The 19,601-nt window shown below is 43.0% G+C and overlaps 1 long non-coding RNA gene across 1 annotated transcript; it reads left to right on the top strand.

The window, feature by feature from the left end:
- The first annotated feature begins 5,402 nt into the window (after window positions 1-5,402).
- Window positions 5,403-12,081, top strand: LOC311616423. The gene is made up of 3 exons (XR_014793888.1): window positions 5,403-5,685; window positions 11,538-11,728; window positions 11,862-12,081. It is a non-coding gene; the product is annotated as an uncharacterized lncRNA (long non-coding RNA).
- The last annotated feature ends 7,520 nt before the right edge of the window (window positions 12,082-19,601 follow it).

Genomic DNA, 19,601 nt, shown 5'->3' with positions numbered 1-19,601 from the left:
ACACAGGACAAAGTTAAAATGAAGAGCTGCCTTGAAATTCAGACAATAAACCTGTTGAGTCCCCTCTCCCTTTCCTAGACTGGTGGGATCTTAAAAAACAAAAACTAACAATGCTAGTGTCCTGGTGATAATCTTACAGCCACGTGGGGGGAAAGAGAGTTTAGGAGATGGAGGTCAGACAAAACCTATGAAAACCCAAGTTTTAAAAATTACTATCAATACAACGAGCCCTGCCAGCCATGGTTCAATTCCCGGTCAGGACACATGCCCTGGTTGTGAGCTTTCTCCCCAGTAGGAGGCATGCAGGAGGCAGCCAATCAATGATTCTCTCTCATCATTGATGTTTCTATCTCTGTCTCCCTCTCCTTTCCTCTCTGAAATGAATAAAAATATTTTTTAATTACTACAATGAAACAATAAAGAGGAAGGACATCACCTTAAAGTGTGTCAATTATATTTTTACTAGAGGTCCGGTGCATGAAATTCATGCCTGCACCCTATGCAATCTGGGACCCCTTGGGGGATGTCTGACTGTGGGATTGGGCCTAAACCAGCAATAGGACATCTTTCTTACAGTACAGGACTGCTGGCTCCTAACCACTCGCCTGCCTGCCTGCCTGATCACCCCTAATCACTTCTGCCTGCCAGCATGATCACCCCCAACTGCCCTCCTCTGCAGGCCTGGTCCTCCCCAACTGCCCTCCCCTGCTGGCCATCTTGTGATGATGTGGGGGTGGCTATCTTGTGATGAGGTGGGGGGCAGACATCTTGTGATGGCCATCTTGTGACAACATGGGGGCTGCCATCTTCTGATGACGTGGGGCAGCCGCCTTGTTATGACATAGGAGCGGCCATTTGGTGATGACATGGGGGTGGCCATCTTGTGACAATGTGGGGGTGGCCATCTTGTGATGTGAGGGTGTGAGGGTCAATTTGCATATTAACTCTTTATTATATAAGGTTTTCATGCTTTTGTTAATAATAGACACTAAGCAATTAAATTCCCTTTACTATCCCTTTCCCTCTCCTCTGTAATTTCAAGTTAGATGAAAACAAATTTGTCTTGCTTTGTTACTGAATCTATACACACTGAGAAGTAATTTTGCATTGTCTGGCAGTCTATACAAATGTTCCATTATACAGAAAACCAGAGGGGGAGAAAGGGAGGGGGGGGAGAGAGAGAGAGAGAGAGAGAGAGAGAGAGAGAGAGAGAGAGAGAGAGAGAGAGAATGGTTTGCACTTCTCCCCAACCAGAGGTTAAATAGCTTAAATCATCCTACTCGGGGAGTTAAATAGCAGAAATCCAGTTAGTCCCATTTGCCAACCACACTCATAGACAGATCTAGTTAAGGAAATAAGTCTCATTTTTGCATATCAACATAAAACTGGCGAATATTCTATTGAGATTCTCCCTTAAGACCTCCCCTGAACTGCCAGCCTTTAAACCCCTCAAAACGCATGTCCCAGGGCTCCCTCCCTCCCAGAAGCACGCCTGTGCCTCTCCCTCTCCCTCCTGCTCCCCCACGGCATGCATTTCCTAAACTCTAAGGGACCCCATGAGGCTTAGTGGCTTACAACCAGGGCAGCAATAGGCATCTGCAGTTCAGCTTGGGGAAACCCTTGAACCTGACCCAAGACCCTCTTCTTTCTGACTTCCTGGTGAGCCAAAGCAGCCTCACCTAGGCTCATTTCCCCACCTGGTCCCTCTCCTATTATCCAGGCCCTTCCTTGTTTCACCATCCCCAGCTTTAATAAACGTCATCTATTCCTAAAATTCATCTAGACTCCCGTTGTGAAATTTTTCCTGCACAAAGTCAAGAACCCACACACTATCAGCTGTAGGCAGACCCACGTAAAGGCCAGGTCCCTTCTGTGGTAACATCTGTTTTCAAAGGAAATCTGAAACGGGAGTTGTGTGTGTGTGTGTGGGGGGGGGGGGGGGGGAGTGGGGAACGCGAGGAGGAGGAGGAGGAGGAGGAGGAGGAAGAAAAGGAGGAGGAGGAGGAGGAGGAGGAGGAGGGAGATTAGACCAGCATTTGTTTTGCAGAGAGCCAATATAGAAGCAGTGCTCACCCCAGTGCCAAGAGTGGCCCCACCAGCTCCTTCCCAGGGAAGGACACTCAGCATCCCGGCTTCAAGCCACCACGGCTCTGAATGGTGCCTGTGAGCCTCTGTGCTTCACTTGGATTTATTTTGCGCATCGTTAGCAGGATGTGTTCTAAAGTATCGGAAAAGCCTACGAGAGCTCATAAAGGTCTTATACTTAGCATAAATCTGGACATAATTAAGTGTATTTGGTGTGACTTTAGTAGGTTATTTTGGGAGGCTGAAATGCCCCCATTTTTTCCATATAAATTCATGGTAATCGGGTCTTCATGTGCACCGTCTCAGCTTATGAGAAAGGTTTCATAGGAATGCTCTTCTCTTGGAAAGCGGCGGGGTGGGGGTGGGGTGGGTGGGGAGGGGAACCTGTGGAGGGTTGAGGCTGATGAAGAGGAAGACACAAGCTGTTGATTGTAGCAGAAAGGTTTGCCGGAGGCTGAAGGGAGAATGACCCTGTGGTATATGTTTGAGATTCTACCTGGCCGCTTCTTCAGAGGAATGACGGGTGGAAGAGAGTGTATGGGAGTCCGCTGCAAAATCCTCCCTTCCTCCCTTCCTCTCTTTCCCCTTCACCTGGAGATGAAAGCAAGTCTTGATATTTGGGAGGAATCGCAGGAAAGAACAAGCCACTGATAACATAAAAACAAAACAAAACAAACAAACAAACAAAAAAACCATATTGAAACCTGTAAAGAATTTTTGTGAGTTTATTTGAGCCAAATTGTCGACAGAAGCCAGGAAGCAGAACCTCAACGAATTGAGATAATGCTCCGGAGAATGGCTGGTTACATCTGTATTTATACATTGCAATCAAAGGAGGGACATAGGTGGGTTACATGAAATTCATTGGTGATCGATTAAGGAGGTGGGATAAAGCAAGGTGTGGGGGGTACCCTGGAATTGGATAAAAAGTAAAATACTTAGGTGGGTGCAGGAACAATTAACATGATAATGAAGCAATTTGTGGCACCTGTACTGGCACCCATCATATTTGGGTGTGCCCCAGGGGCGCCAGAAAAATGGAAGTTACAAGTTACCCAGACATTTCAAAGGTATCTTATCAAAGATGCAAACAAACAAACAAACAAACAAACCAGATAGGCTCAGTTAAGGTAGAGGTTGACCTTGTCAGTGAAGATACCGGCCTAGGACAACTGCTTTTAGTTCAAGTTTAATTTCAGACCATCCTTTGTGGTTCCTTTAGGTCTCTGAGTTTGCAAGATCGCCATGCAGGCCTCCCCTGAGCTGCTCAAGTCAGCATGTGGCCGCTTTTGTCTACACCGCTAATGTAGTAGTGAAATCAGCCTAGAAGTCAGCAACTGGTCCCAGTGCTGTCACCAATTGTGCTGTGTAACCATGGGCTTAAATGGCTCCATGCCTCAGTTTCCCCATTGGCCACATGGAGATAACATCTCTTTTTTTTCCTTCACCTGTGATTGCCGGAGGGAAGGAGGGGTGGAGGGAGTTTGAAGAGGGTAAAGGGGGCCTAAATAGTGATGGAAGGAGAGTTGACCTGGGGTGGTAAACACAGGATACAATATACAGATGATGAATTATTAAAAAAGGAAAAAGAAAAAAAAAAAGGTAGGAAAGCTCTTAAAGGACAACATTATACAAATATAAGTTGCTGCTAGTTCAGAGCCCAAGCCAGTTAGTAAATGCGGCTCTGAGAGAAAAAAAAGCCCAGAAACAGAAGTTCTAAGCAACTAACAACAATATTATTGCTCTAGAGCAGGAAAGTTGTCTTTAACGGTTTTTGAATGCCCCAATTCCAGAAAGAAAAGAAAAAAAAAAAAAAGGCAGTCTTAGTGATTGATAATGGCCAAGAAAAAAAGATAATTAATTGCCATCATTATTAACATTTGGTATTGAGTAGTGTTGTGTCAGGCAAAAACATGCAGAAAGATAGGAGGTTAATCTGTACCGCTGAAAAGGCAAACAAGGTCGGTGGGGAAACAGAATTTATATAATATTTACAGGACAAATGACAGGGATGCAAATGTTAAATACAAGCAAAAATAAAAGTGAGTCAGGGTCTGTGAGAGCCAAGTGCCAGATCTGCAGAGAGGCGCGGCTTTGGTGTGCTCACCAGGCATGCTCAGAGTTCTCTGAATCTTGTTCCAAATTAGATGCCCATTTAGATTCTAGCTAATCTTCCTGCTTACCTGTTTTTTAAATGATTTACTTTTTAATGTAAAAGTACAATAGAGTGTAAACACATTCTCCTCTCTAACTACTCAGTCACAGCTACAAGAAGGAGCTTGCTGTTTGTCCCACAAGGTCACAGCCCAAACATACAGGCCAGGAACCCAGCAGGAAAAATAGGGGAATGGGGCAGGGGGAAGGCATTGTAAATCCAAACCTACAAGATGATGGAAGTTGAAGGTGGGAGGTTTTTAGTTTTTAGACAAAGGCATTAAATTTAGTACTTTGTCCCTTACATTTAAAAACATTAATCTGTTTCTGTTATGTACATTTCATCACATTAAAAAACAACAACACACACACATTGCCGAAACCGGTTTGGCTCAGTGGATAGAGGTCGGCCTGCGGACTGAAGAGTCCCAGGTTCAATTCCAGTCAAGGGCATGTACATTGGTTGTGGGCACATCCCCGGTGGGGGGGTGTGCAGGAGGCAGCTGATCGATGTTTCCCTCTCATCGATGTTTCTAACTCTCTATCCTTCTCCCTTCATCTCTGTAAAAAATCAATAAAATATATCTAAACAAAGAAACAAACAAACAAAAAACATTAATCTGTCACCTCAGTAATAAAGGATTCAAAACCAATTGCTCTTTCTGGGGTCCTATCTGTGGCCTAAATGTTAAGTGGGGTCTGTTAGGTCAGCATTTCACAAACATTTTTAACTGCGCTCCATGGTAAAATGTCCATTTTATTTCACAATTCAGTATAGGTGTGTGTGTGTGTGTGTGTGTGTGTGTGTGTGTGTGTGTTTACATGATATTGAAACAAAAATTTCATGAAATTATACCCTTGCTGTGTGCAAAGCAGTCTGGAATTCTCTAATTTCTAAAATGCCGATTTCAATCGATTAAGCTTGACTTGTCACTGCCTTGTGACCTATATTTGAAAAGCACAGTCTTAGGTCATCTTTCTCAGAACTCAAATCGTTTTAGTTAAGGGGACAAACGACTTGCTCAAAGTTAAATTTCAACTCCTGAGGTTTCTCCCTGTTACTTTGTCCACTGTTTCAACTTTCTACCACCCTACCCTTCAACAAATATTGATTGAGCTTTTATGAGTTGGGAAGCAGAGTTAGAAAACAGATAAAGTCTCTTTCAATGCTCTCAAATGCTGGCCTGCGCTGTGCTCAGTCATAGCAGGACTCTTCCCGCCCTATGGGAGGTCCTCACAGCAACACTGCAGAAACCACTCTCCCCTGCACTCAGCTCTGAGCACAGTTCCTATGGACAAGCTGTGGCCTTGTCCTTAACCTCGGAACCCCAAGCCTAGGGCGATCACTTTAAGACTAGGACCATAAAATAAAAATGCGGAGCTCTGCACATTGGAACAGGATGCACTCCAGAGACTGGAGGTGGACTGTCAGCTCATATATTTGAGGTTGGTACTATTTTCCATTTTATTTTGCATTTTTCCCCCTTAAAAAATGTACTTGGAAACCTTGGGTTTCCTGTCCTAATACTGTGAACTCAGTTAATTTTTGTTTCTCCTGTGCGAATAGGAAGCCCACGTGGCGGACATGGAACAGGAGCAAGATCCAGGTTAATAGAGAGGAGTTTGCCCCTACTTTATAGCAACTGGCAAAGGTTACTCAGGGCAGGAAAGGAGAATAATTAATTTTCACATTAATTAGGATGATACTTATGCCAACGAGGATAGTGGCCTAGTTAGAGTGTTGAACAGCATATGAGGTTCTGTTGAGTCCCATCTGGGCAAAACAGAATTCAGTTTCATAATAGAACTTCAAATGTGGGAGAAACTTTAACTCATATACTATCTCTGGCCTATAATAAACATGCAATAAACATATGTGGAGCTCATTGGACAAAATCCCACTACTTCCCCCCATTAAGTGGTTATCCAGCTTCTCCTTAACCTTTCCAAGGGGGCAAATCTGTCACTTCCCAAAGCAGAGTGCCTCGGGTAGCTCCGACGGTTAGAAAGTCGTTACTTGTATTAACGTGAATTCTCTCTCCCTCTGCTTTCTGTACACTGGTTATTGCTTGAAGACAGCTCTTATGTCCATAGCTATTTTCTGTCTTCAGGCTAAATATCCTAAATATCCTTAGGAGGGCCATCGGGCATGATTCCACACCTCCCCCGCCCACTGGTCGCTTTTGGGAGCATAGATTTACCACTCCGGTTGGAGCGGGGCCAGCAATTTCTCTGTTCTAAGTTTATGGCTTTATGAATCCTACTTGTTCGCTACCACATTCTCTACCTTAATAGCTAATGCATATTGTCAGCTCATGTTGAGCTTTCAGCAGGGTCCAATGGGAACACAGTGCCCTTGGGAGCAGAGAGACCAGAGTTCAAAATCTAGTTTTGCGGGAGGGAGGGAGGGGGGCAAAAAAATAAATAAATTAATTAAAAAAAAAAATCTAGTTTTGCCATTGACTTGCTCATTGTACCAATTTCCCATCTCTCTCTCCTTTCTGCGGATAATGTGATATCCACACATTGTTGTAGTCTGATATATGGTATGTTGACTGCCTTTCCTAATTTATCACCAGTCTAGACAGCCAATAATGGAAAAGAGCTCAGTCTATTTGGCTGGGAACATCCTTGCCATTAGTTGAATGACAACAGCTAAAATTTATTGAGCATCTACTGTGTGCTGGGAACAATTCTCACTCTTTACAGTATTGGCTCATGTAACTCTCATAACAATCCTTAAAAATAAGAACTAATATTATCCCAATTTCCCAGGTGTGAAAACTGGCATTATAAGGAGTTACTACCCTAGGTTGTGTGGTTAATAATCGGTGACAACCAAAATTCAAACCGAGGCAATCTAGCTTCTGAACCCAGTCCTAACAATGCCACTATACTGCCTCTTTTCAAATCTATCTGTGACACAGACAACTCTACAGACTTCTGCCCAAGGCAGACATTTCTTTTTCTTTCTTTCTTTTTTTAAAAAAATATATTTTATTGATTTTTTACAGGGAGGAAGAAAGAGGAATAGAGAGTTAGAAACATCCATGAGAGAGAATCATTGATCAGCTGCCTCTTGCACACCCCCTACTGGAGATGTGCCCGCAACCAAGGTACATGCCCTTGACCGGAATCAAACCCGGGACCTTTCAGTCCGCAGGCCGACGCTCTATCCACTGAGCCAAACCGGTTTTGGCCCAAGGCAGAAATTTCATTAAAGAGGTTCAGAGACCATCTAGTGGGAATGGAGAAGACTCAGACGTTGGATTTATATTCATGTTGAGGAGGAAGCCTTATATAATTCTTAAAACAAGACTTTGGTCCTCCAGAAACTTAGATACGTATTTGACAGAATTATAGTGCATTCATAGTGTCCCTATCAGATAGCTAATTTTGTTAAATTCTCAGACTGTATATACCTACCTTTGATAAGGAGAGTTATTGAATTTTAAAAACATTCTATTAACTTGGTTTCCAAAACATCAATTAATCAGTTTGGTTTTTCTTATTTTTGCCTTCCTCCTTTTAACATCTGTAGCTGGCAACTCTTTTGCTTATATCTGAGTTTCCCTTCCTCTATGGTGCAAATTTGGCATCGTAAGCTTCTGCCATATGACCAAACACTAAGTTGAGGACTTAAAAAAAAAAAGACTAAAGAAGAGGGTTTGAAAGTACTTTGTGAAGTGCTGGGTGGCTGCTGACATAGACGGAGAAAATGAACAAATGTGTAAAGAAAAACTTGCAAACAGATAATTAAATCTAAATCCCAAGTCAGCAGATCCTGTGGTGAGGAAAAATACCATGTTGACAGAAACCTTTTGGTTTCTTTGGCTTAATGTACCCAAGACAAATTTTCTCTTGATTTGGAAAATGATACTGCCAAAAATTTTATTTCTCCTACATGGAAATGTGGTCGAGGAGGCAGCTTTTCGGTGGTTCCATCTGTGAGGGCTGCCTGGCTCCCCGGTGCATCTCAGTTCCCAAAGGGCAGGGAAGGCCACATCCCAGAGCGGGGCTTCCCAGGTGTCAGTCCACCAAAGCTCACTGAGCCCGGAGCTGCCCAGGTACTCGGTGCTTTTACTGTGTCATCTTATGTTCACCTCCCAAGAATTCTGTGGAATAGGTACCTTACCAATGAATGAATGGAAGTGCAAAAATACAAAATAATGGTCTCCAAGTGGCACAGCTTTTAAAGGCACAGCCTAACATCATCTCTATTCAGTCTTCTGTCTGAAAGCCACCTTTCACTGCCTCTCAGGTATTAAAATATTGAAATACTATCCAGCAGGCAGATGGTTGATGCTCTGTGCCCCAAGTAGAATGACTCGCTGCCAGGATGCATCCTGGATATTATAACCATAACTAACCAACTTAGGAAGGTGTTTGAGTCCAGTTTTTTAAAAGATATATTTTATTGATATTTTATAGAGAGGAAGGGAGAGGGATAGAGTTCTAGAAACATCGATGAGAGAGAAACGTCAATCAGCTGCCTCCTGCACACCTCCTACTGGGGAATGTGCCAAGATACATGCAACCAAGGTACATGCCCTTGACCAGAATTGAAACTGGGACCATTTAGTCCACAGGACAATGTTCTATCCACTGAGCCAAACCTGTTAGGGCTGAGCCAGTTTTTAATAGAATCTATTGCCACAGGCATACATATGAAGACCAAGTCATTAGGTGCAATGTGCCTGGAATAACTATCTTCCAGAAATGCTTTCTGGGAGTGACACTGGATTTTGCTTAACTGATGAGATGAAGGTCTACATCCCTCAACCAGGAATTTAATAGCAGACAGTTTAAAATGCAATCATGGTCCTAACTGGTTTGGCTCAGTGGATAGAGATTCCGCCTGAGGATTCAAGGGTCCCGGGTTCCATTCCAGTCAAGGGCATGTATCTTGGTTGCAGGCACATTCCCAGTAGTGGGTGTGCAGAAGGCAGCTGATCAATGTTTCTCTCCCATTGATGTTTCTAACTCTCTATCCCTCTCCATTTCTCTCTGTAAAAAATCAATAAAACACATTTTTTTAAAAATGCAATCATGATAAACCATCTACAAACATCGTAAGATGACTGCTTCTGAGACAGGGTTTAAACAAGGAAGCATTTGAAGAGACCCACTGGCTTCTGTAGTCCAGTCAAACCCAGAACTTTGGGTCCGCAATGGCAGCAAGGAGCTCCAAAGAGAGAAAGACTCTGGGAAACAGAAGGCCGTCCTGCTGAGCCCAGTGTGCCCCAGCCCCAGCTCATCTCAGACGGGAGATCCATGTCTGGTGTTGACTTTATTAAGGGACAGGCAGGGTCCCTGCAGGTGTTGAGATGGATCAGACTCAAGTGGATTCTGAGATCCACATGGAGTTTAGACACTATCTCAAGGCTTCTTAAACTTTAATGTACAGCACCAAGTCTCCTGGAAGTCTGTTAAAATACGCGTTCTCACTCAGAAGGTCCATGACTCTGCATTTCTAAAAAGCTCCCTGGTGATGCCCAGGCTGCTGCCTTCAGAACACACTTGAGTAAAGTTTGAAGAGAAGTTCCTACCAGCTGTTTCTCCAGCACTCCCCACAAAGAGGGCACACTGGCATGACGGTGGTTTCCGCTTGGCAGCTATTTTTATGAAGCTGGAATGGCCTATTGTTCTACAAAGTTTTTCAGGGGACAAGGGCAATTCCGGGGGGCCATCACAGCTTAAGTGAAACAGCCCTTAAGATGATCCATCTCCTCTGCCAAGCAACCCTCTCATTCTAATTATTTTAGTTGTTGATCTTCACCAGGGGAACATTTTTCAATGACTTTTAGACAGAGTGGTGGAAGAAAGAGGAGAGACACATTCATTGGTTGCCTCCCGTAAGCGGCCTGATAGGGCCAAGGATCCAGCCTGCAACCGAGGTACATGACCTTGACCGGAATTGAACCCAAGACCCTTCAGTCCAAGGATTGACACTCTATCCACTGTGCCGAACCAGTTAGGGCTCATCCTAATTCTTGAAAAGATTTTGCTCCTGAGAAGACACTAGACTTGGCCTAGAGAGCAGTCATCTTGCCCCACTCAAATTAATAAACAGGCCTTATGAATCAATGTTTTGTGCCTTTGGGTAGCAGATTGCCTGATAACTCTGGATGAACTGATTAAATTGAGTTCCTGAAACTGAAATAGAGGAACAGCCTAGACTTATTTGTGACCTTCACCAAGTTCCCGGGAAGACCCGCTGAACAGCCAGTCCCTGCAGACTCTGCTCTGGAAACCTCTCCTGCGGACGGGGCCAGGGCTGGAGCAAGGGTAGGGTTTTCCAAAAAAAACAACAACAATCAAACACAAATAATACCCACAAGCAAACAAGATTTCTTACTGAGAAACTAAAAGGAAACATGCTAAATCACTATGATCCCTGCCTGTTTCCCCCACACACCCACTCACGGCTCACAAGATATAAAACAAACACATGACAGAATGTGCATTTGGGAACCTAATTTTGGAGTCTAGTTAAAGGTCAGCTTGTGTGGACACCAGCTTTGACCTGTGCCTTCTGCACCTCTCGGAGTTGGAAAAGAGCGGTGGCTTCTGGGAAAGGACACTCATACTTGGAACTGCGGGGCGGAGGGGGGGACATGGGGGTGTGTTGAGGGGTTTGGTGCTGGCTCAGTGCAGGTGGATTGGCCCTTCCCTTGGAATGGGCTCTCAAGGCTCTTCTCTGCCCAGGGTAGTCCTGACCTGATGTGTCCCTCCCCTAGAGAATGAGATGCTGGTGAGGATGGCACTGATCTACACAGCCCCAATTTCTCCCCTAAGGCTCCGTCCCTCTGCCCTGAGCCCACAGATACCACCCCGGCCTCTCTGGATATCTGTGTGGTTAGCTCCCGGAAGGCCAGCCCTTGCTCTGACCCATTTCTCTTTGTTCACTTAGCACACTCTCGGGGCTGGATCACGGATGGCCCGAACCCAGCACCCTGCCTGAGGAGCAGGGGGCACCTGTTCGGTGCTTGTCTACATGGCGTCAGCTCCCTCTGCCAGAGAGACTGCATTACCTTGTCCTGAGCCGGCTTTGGGGCCATCTTTCAAGTCCCTACTCCCGGTCTGAGGGCTACCTCTGATTTTCCACATGTTCACATAAGAAGACCGAGTCTGTGAATGAATGATCTTTTGTGGGTCTTCTTGCCTTGTTCCCGGGATATTTTGTCCGAAGTTTACGTGGAATCTATTGTGTCAGGCGCTGCTCTGAACCCTGGGGATAAAGAGCTGCCTCAGAAGACTTCTCTTGGGTTCTTACTGATGACTTATCTGTCTCCCAGAAGCCTGCCATTCCACTTGGACAGCACCAAAAGCCTCTGAAACATTAAGATAAGCATCCTTGTTTCATAGTTAGATATCACTTAAAACAGACAAATGGCTAGCACAAAGCATGCGTAGAAGAGCTCCAAGAATTTCTGTAAAAGCCAGCGAGGCAACAGATGTGCAAATGCCATGAATTATCTGAGAGAAGGTACGTAATGAGCTAAAGGTCAGGTACCCACATGATCCATCTGGACCTCTGCGTGAGATTCCTTCTGCTCATTGTTCACATACCATTTGTGTTCTGTTCTCTCTCTCTCTCTCTCCCCCTCCCTCCCTGCCAGCTCTTTATTCTCAAGGACACCTCCACCTGGATGACCCATTCAAATTCAGCCTGTGCCAAAGAGAACCCAGCACCCTCCTCCCCAAAGCTGATGCTCCTGCCTCCTTTCTTCCCGGCCCTATGACACTGTGCCTTATGGATTAAGGGGACAGTGCTGGTAGCTCTGGGCCCTCTCCCCATGCCCACCTAGTAGGTGCTGAATAAATGTTTATTGGACGAGGCTCCTTTGGCACCAGTTTGTTCCTGAGCTAAGTGAGAAACCAGCTCACTTATTGGATAACTTCTGTTGCTCTGATCTAGAATCACGAAGCTGGGTGGTGCTGGTGACTAGTAGCCAGTAGATTCCAGCATTCCTTAAAAACGAAAAAACAAACAAACAAACAATCAGAGCTCACGCCTGGGAGAGTTTTAAGTTTCTTGAAGGAAGGAGAGTGACATTAACACCTCCTCTGGGTGAAGAACAAGGACTTCACCGTGGTTTGGCTCCACATGACTTGGCCGTGCTGAGTGATGGTTCTCTGCCCAGCACCACGCTGAGCTCTGCGGAGGCCGAGCCACCGCACAGAAGCGTGTTTCCAGAGGGATGTGATGTATACAGAGGTGCAAAGAAAAGAAAATGGTCAAAAGGAAGAAACATAACACGAACAGGCAAATAATAAGGAAAACTGAGTGTGAGGGATATCTAGGAACTCTGCACTCTCTTCAACATGTTTCTATAGATCTAACGCTGCTCTAAAAAACAAAGTGTAGTTAAAAAGGAAAATGTTGCCGAAACCAGTTTGGCTCAGTGGATAGAGCGTAGGCCTGCGGACTGAAGGGTCCCAGGTTCGATTCCGGGCAAGGGCATGTGCCTTGGTTGCGGGCACATCCCCGGTGGGGGGTGTGCAGGAGGCAGCTGATCGATGTTTCTCTCTCATCGATGTTCCTAGCTCTCTATCCCTCTTTCTTCTTCTCAGTAAAAAATCAATTATATATATATATATATATATATATATATATATATATATATAATTGATTTTTTACAGAGAGGAAGAGAGTGGGATAGAGACTTAGAAACATCGATGAGAGAGAATCATCTATCAGCTGTCTCTTGCACCCCCCCTAACCCCCAACTGGGGATGTGCCCACAACCAAGGTACATGCCCTTGACCAGAATCGAACCTGGGAACTTTCAGTCCACAGGCCAATGCTCTATCCATTGAGCCAAACCAGTTTTGGCAAAAATCAATAAAATATATTAAAAAACAAAATAAAAAGAAAAATGTTAGAAATAAAAATGACATAAAAAGTGAATTGTTAGGAGTTCAGCAGTTGCCCCCTCTCCACCACAGCTCACAGACACACTCTTTCCCGGGCTGAGCACTCCTCTCCATAGGGCATCAGCCTGGGGGATGCACTAACCCCACCCTCCTGATCCCTGTGGTGCTGTTTGCCAAGTCCCTACCTACCCTGTGAGGGAATCAGCTAGCTACAGCCAGCCTGAGCCCACATAGAGACTTTCTTGGAAGGCCCTCAATGAGGTCTTGGCAGAATGCAGGGGTGTAAGAGTTGTACAGAGAGAGAATGAGTGTGTAGCTTTGCGGTGAGGGCCATTCTCCCCCACCTCCCCCCTGCCCCCGCCCCGCCACCCTGGTGCCTTGATCACTGTTCCTGTGTAGAGCCCTCTCTTCACATAGCCAAATCTTAATCAGTTTTAGCTCGACGACTCTACTGACAACTCCCTGAGATTCCCACCCAACCACAAAGATCCACAGGCCCCATGCCGGTGCCTGCTGGCTTTGGTATACCCTGAGACTTTTGTTTAGTGGCCTCCGACCCTGGACTCATGCTAAGCTTGAATCTGTATCAACTTGGTGAATACCACTCGCCCCTACCTGGTGACTCAGAACTTGCCTGCTTCACAGAACTTAAATACTGCCAGAGATGCTTTCAGAGGCTGAGCCTAGCAGGTAGCCAGCAGGAGGTGGAGGATTGTGGGATGCCTTTGGCCTTTCTGCTGACCTGGTCCAGGTTGGTACTGTTGGAAGCCAGTCTCAGTATGCAGCTTGGTCCACTCCATATGCACCCAGGCCCAACAAAGGAAGGTACTAACCATGGATCGATCACTTTGTAGCTGCTACCAGGTAGCCCAGGGCTGGTCACAGGGAGCATCTGACATTGATCCACACTGGAGTACCTCCCAAGAAGCTCCGAACCAACACACCCAGGGGCTGGTTTCAGACCACACCAAAGCACAACTGGATTAGTTCCACTCCAGCACACTCAAGGGGAGATTTCAGCGGGCACCAGACTCTGGAGCAAATTCTGCTTTGTGAGCTCAGCCCCTGCACTGCAGCTCAGGCACTGTGGACAGGGTTAATCCTCACAGACAGGCAGCCTAAGGGGAAACCCCCACCCACAGACAAGCCAACAGCAATCAACACTAAACTACAGCAAGAGGAATCAACCCACACAAGAACATTCCTTGAGCAACTAACTCAGGTGACCAGGGAGATTGCACCACTCAGCCCGTATGACATAAGGCCACCCTACCAAGACTGGGAGACATAACAGATCTAATACACAGAAACAAATACATAGAGGCAACCAAAAATGGGGAAATAACGAAATACATAGAGGCAACCAAAATGTCTCAAATGAAAGAACATAAGAAATCCCCAGAAAGAAAGAACAAAATAAAATGGAGTCAAGCAATGTAGCAGATGCAGTGTTCAAAACAATTGTTATAGAATGTTCAAGAAACTCAGTGACATCTTTTGCAAAGAGATATCAAGCATAAAAAAGAACACAGAAACCATAAAAAAGGAACCAGTCAGAAATAACAAATACAATATTTGAAATGAAGAGTAAACTAGAAGGAATCAATCGCAGACTAGATGAAGGAGAGGATCAAATCAGTGATTTGGAAGACAAGGTAGCAGAAAACACCCAGTCAGAGCAGCAAAAAGAATCCAAATACAAGTAATTGTAAGAAAATATTATACACAACTATGTCAACAAATTGGACCATCTAGAAAAAAATTGATAAATTCCTAGAAACATATAATTTTCTAAGACTGATTCAAGAAGAAACAGAAAATCTGAACAGACCAATTAGAACTAATAAAATTGAGGCAGTAATAAAAAATAAAAACAACAACAACAACTGCCAACAAACAAAAGTCCTGGACTGGATGGCTTCACAGGTGAGTTTTATCAAACATTCAAAGAAGAACTAACACCCATCCTTCAAACATTCAAAGAAGAACTAACACCTATCCTTCTCAAACTATTCCAAAAAGTTCAAGAGAAGGGACGACTCCCAAGCTTATTTTATAAGGCCAGACCTCAAAACCAGGTAAAGACACTACAAAGAAATAAAATGATAGGCCAATATCCCTGATAAACATGATATAAAAATCCTAACAAAATATTAGCAAACCAAATTCAGCAAAACATTAAAAGCATTCACTCCTGGGATACAAGGTTGGTATAGCATTAGAAAATCAATTAACATGATATACCACATAAATAAAATAAAGGGTAAAGTTATATAATTAGTTAATTGATGCAGAAAAAGCTTTTGACAGCCATTTATGATAAAAACTGTCCGCAAAGTGGGAATAGAGGTAAGGTATCTCAGCATAATGAAGGCCATATATGACAAACCACATCTACTCTCATACTGAATGGGGAATACTAAAAGCATTTCCCTTTAGATCAGAAACTATAGAGAGCTGTCCACTTTTCACCACTCTTATTTGAACATAATGCTGGAAGTACTAGCCACACAACCAGACAAGGAGAAGAAATAAAAGGAACTGAAATTGGAAAGAAAGAAGTAAAACTGTCATTATTTGTAAATGACATGATACTGCATACAGAGAATCCTAAAGACTTTACCAAAAAACTACTGGAACTGATAAATAAATTCAGCAAACTATCAGGATACAAAATAAACATTCAGCTGAAACCGTTTTGGCTCAGTGGATAGAGCGTTGGCCTGCGGACTGAAAGGTCCCAGGTTCGATTCTGGTCAAGGGCATGTACTTTGGTGCAGGAAGCAGCTGATTGATGTCTCTCTCTCTCTCATCGATGTTTCTAACTCTATCCCTCTACCTTCATCTCTGTAAAAAATCAATAAAAATATATTTTTTAAAAAAATTAAATAAACATTCAGAAACCAGCTGCATTTTTATATACCAATAATGAACTACCAGAAAGAGAAATTAAGAAAATAATATCTTTACAATTGCATTAAAAAAAAATCGCAAAAACCTAGGAATAAGTTTAACCCAGGAGTTAAAAGACCTATACTAAGCCCAGCCTGCATGGCTCAGTGATTGAGCATTGACTCATGAACAAAGAGGTCATTGGTTTGATTCCCGGTCAGGGCACAGACCTGGGTTGCATTCTCCATCCCCAGTAGGAGGCATATAGAAGGCAACCAATTGATGATTTTTTCTCTCTCATTGATGTTTCTATCTCTCTATCCCTCTCCCTTCCTCTCTCTCTAAAATCAATAAAAACATTAAAAAAGAAAAAAGAAAAAACACAAGACCTATACTCAAAAATGATAAGACACTGAAGAAAGAAATTAAAGAAGGAAGAGAGGTTAGAGGACTAGGTGAAAAAGGTGAACGGATTGAGAAGTACAGATTGTTAGTTACAAAATAGATGTAAAGGAAAGCATAGGAAATACAATCAATACTATTGTAATAACTATGTATGGTGCCAGTTGGATACTGGAAATATCAGGAGAAACACTTTGTAAAGTATATGATTGTCTAAGCAAATGCTATACACCGGAATCTAAAACAAAATAATATTGAATGTAAACTGCAATTGAAAAAGGTATTTTAATTAAAAAATAAATTGAAGAAACTACAAATAAATGGAAGAATATACTGTACTCATGAATAGGAAGAATCAATATTGTAAAAATGCCCATACTACCCAAAGCAATCTATAGATTCAACACAATTCCTATCAAAATAACAATAGTATGCCTTGACAGGGTAACTTAGTTGGTTAGAGCATCGTCAAAATACACCAAGGTTGCTGACTTGATCCCCAGTCAGGGCACATACAAGAAGCAACCAATGAATGCATAAATAAATGGAACAACAAATCAATGTTTGTTCCCCCCCTCCCTTTCTCTCTCTAAAAATCAATAAATAAATCTTTAAAAATACCAATGGTATATCTCACAGAACTAGAACTAATAATCCAAGAATTTATATGGGACAACAAAAGATCCTGAACAGCCAAAGCAATCCTGAGGAAAAAAAGAACAAAGTTATCAAACTATACCACAAGGCCATAGTAGGCAAAACAGCACGATACTGGCATAAAAACAGACATATAGATCAATGGAGCAGCATAGAGAGCCCAGAAATAAACCCAAGCCTATATGGTCAATTAATATTTGACAAAGGAAGCAAGAACATACCATGGAGTAAAGACAGTCTATTCAGTAAACTCTATTGGGAAAATTGGACAGATTCATGGAAAAAAAAAAAAAAAAAAAAAAAAAAAGTGAAACAAGGCCATCTCCTTATACCATATACAAGAATAAACTCAAAAGAGACCAAATATTTAAATGTAAGACTCAATGCCCTAAAAATCCTAGAAGAAAACCTAGGCAGTACAATCCCTGACATTTCTTTTAGAATTATTTTTTTCTGATGTATCTTCTCGGGTAAGGGAAATAAAAAATAAACAAATAGGACTACAGAAAACTAAAAAGATTTTGCACAGCAAAGGAAACCACCAATTAAATGAAAATAGACCCACTAAATGGAAGAATATGGTGGCTTCTTTCCATATCTCTCTTTCCTATCCCTCTTTCCCACTCTTGTCCTAATACCAGTCAGTCCCTCTAGGTCTCCTTAAAACCAACAGTCCTAATGCCATATTCATTTGCCTGTGTCACAGCTATATCTTAAGATTCATATCCAATTGGAATTCAGAATTTATAATAAAGGGACCTTGGTGGCTCTCTCTCTGGAGCATGCCCTTGCCTTTCCCTACCCTCTTCCCGCAGGCACATTTTCCTTGCCTCTCTTTCTCCTAAGCTCCAACGCCCTTTCTTTGGCCTCTGTAACTCGTTTCCTAAACTCATTTCTTTTATGGCTTACTTCTTCTATCTCTGTGACTTTCTAAATAAACCTTCTCTTATAGTTTGAAAATTAATAATAAGGGGACCATCTTATCTATGACACTTCAATTCAAATGTATAGCTTCCCTACTATAAACAACAAAATCAACAGGAATAGCTAAGCATTTTATGAGAAACCGAGTATCTGTAGTGCCTTATAAAATGGTACCATCTGGATTTTTGGAAAGGGGAGCAAGATACACAAGGCCTGGGAAAAACCCCTTAGAGAGGCTTTGCCATTCCAGTTCACTAAAAAGAACCCTTCCCCTGTATGACATAGTCCTTTACTATTAGCAGGATATAATGTCAGAATTAATTAATGGGTTCTTATCACCTTCCCAGGCACACCTTTAGTTTCCTATGGTTTCCCATGGCCTTGGATCCATCAGAGAAATAAAGAGCAAGATTAGCAGAGGGCAATAAATTTAGATCTTGGGTCATTCTAGCTGAAAAGCCCTGCAGTGTGTAAAAACTCTCACTCATTGCTGCTGGGGATGCAGACTGGTAGAGCCGCTCTGGAAGACAGGTTGGTAGTGTCTTATAAAGCAGGAAGCCGCCCACTGTCTTCACCAGCAGAGAGGTATGGACAACGAACCCGGAAGGCTGGAGACCTTGAGCTCTGGCGAAGGTCAGAGCCAGACACCCAAGGTTTAGTTGAGACAAAGGTAGCTGAAGCAACTTCCACCTTTTAGTCTTATATAAATTCTTACTGATAAAATGCTCTGCCTGTTACTGGAATTGCCTGCCTAAGGGCTAAGGGTGTATCACAAACCTGAATTTAAAAAAAACAAAAACCTGTTATTAAAATGTATGATATCATCTCACTGAAGGGATTGGAGGGAAAATGTTGGCCTAAATGACTTTGGAAATAAATGGAGACTATAAGACTAAAGACAAAACTGTACATAACCAACCACGCCCCTGCCAGCCAGATCTACGAAAGGCCAGAGGGAAGCGGAGTCCTCCCTCCTGGCCCCCAATTCCCAAATTCGTATTTTTTTGTCTTGTCTCTTTCATTTGTGTGCAGCCTCCTCCAGAACCGGAACCCTGAACTTGAACCTGAACCTGAATCTTTCTTTTTTTAAAAAATTAAATTATTATCTGTGATGATAAAGAACATTATAAACTGAAGAACCAAAAGATAGATATAGAGACAGTAAAGCAACAAGCAGACTGTCAAATTACAGCGGGGAAGGTTAGGGAGATCTGGGGGAGATAAGAGATCAACCGAAGGACTTGTATACATACATATAAGTACAACCAATGGACACAAAACTCTGGGAAGGAGGGCATGAATGGGAGGGGGCGGGGCAATGGTAAATGTACACAGATAATAATTTAATTTAAAAAATTAATGTTAAAAATAAATAATAAATTATTATCTGTGTACATATCTTACCATTGCCACCCCCCCCCTCCTATACATGCCCTTGAACCTGAATCTTGAACCATACAGGATGTTGGGGGTGGGGGGTTGGGGAAACGCTTGCTTATAAAGTTAAAATTATCTTACCATGCAATCCAGCAATCGTATTCCTAAGCATTTACTCAGCTGATTTGAAAACTACGGGCACAGAAATTTACACATCAATGTTTGAAGCA

This window comes from Pipistrellus hanaki, assembly GCF_964339955.1.
Source record: "Pipistrellus hanaki genome assembly, chromosome: 2".
NCBI classification, from domain to species: Eukaryota; Metazoa; Chordata; class Mammalia; order Chiroptera; family Vespertilionidae; genus Pipistrellus; species Pipistrellus hanaki.
Note: the sequence above shows the minus strand (reverse complement) of the source record. Positions and strands in the feature narration are given on the sequence as shown.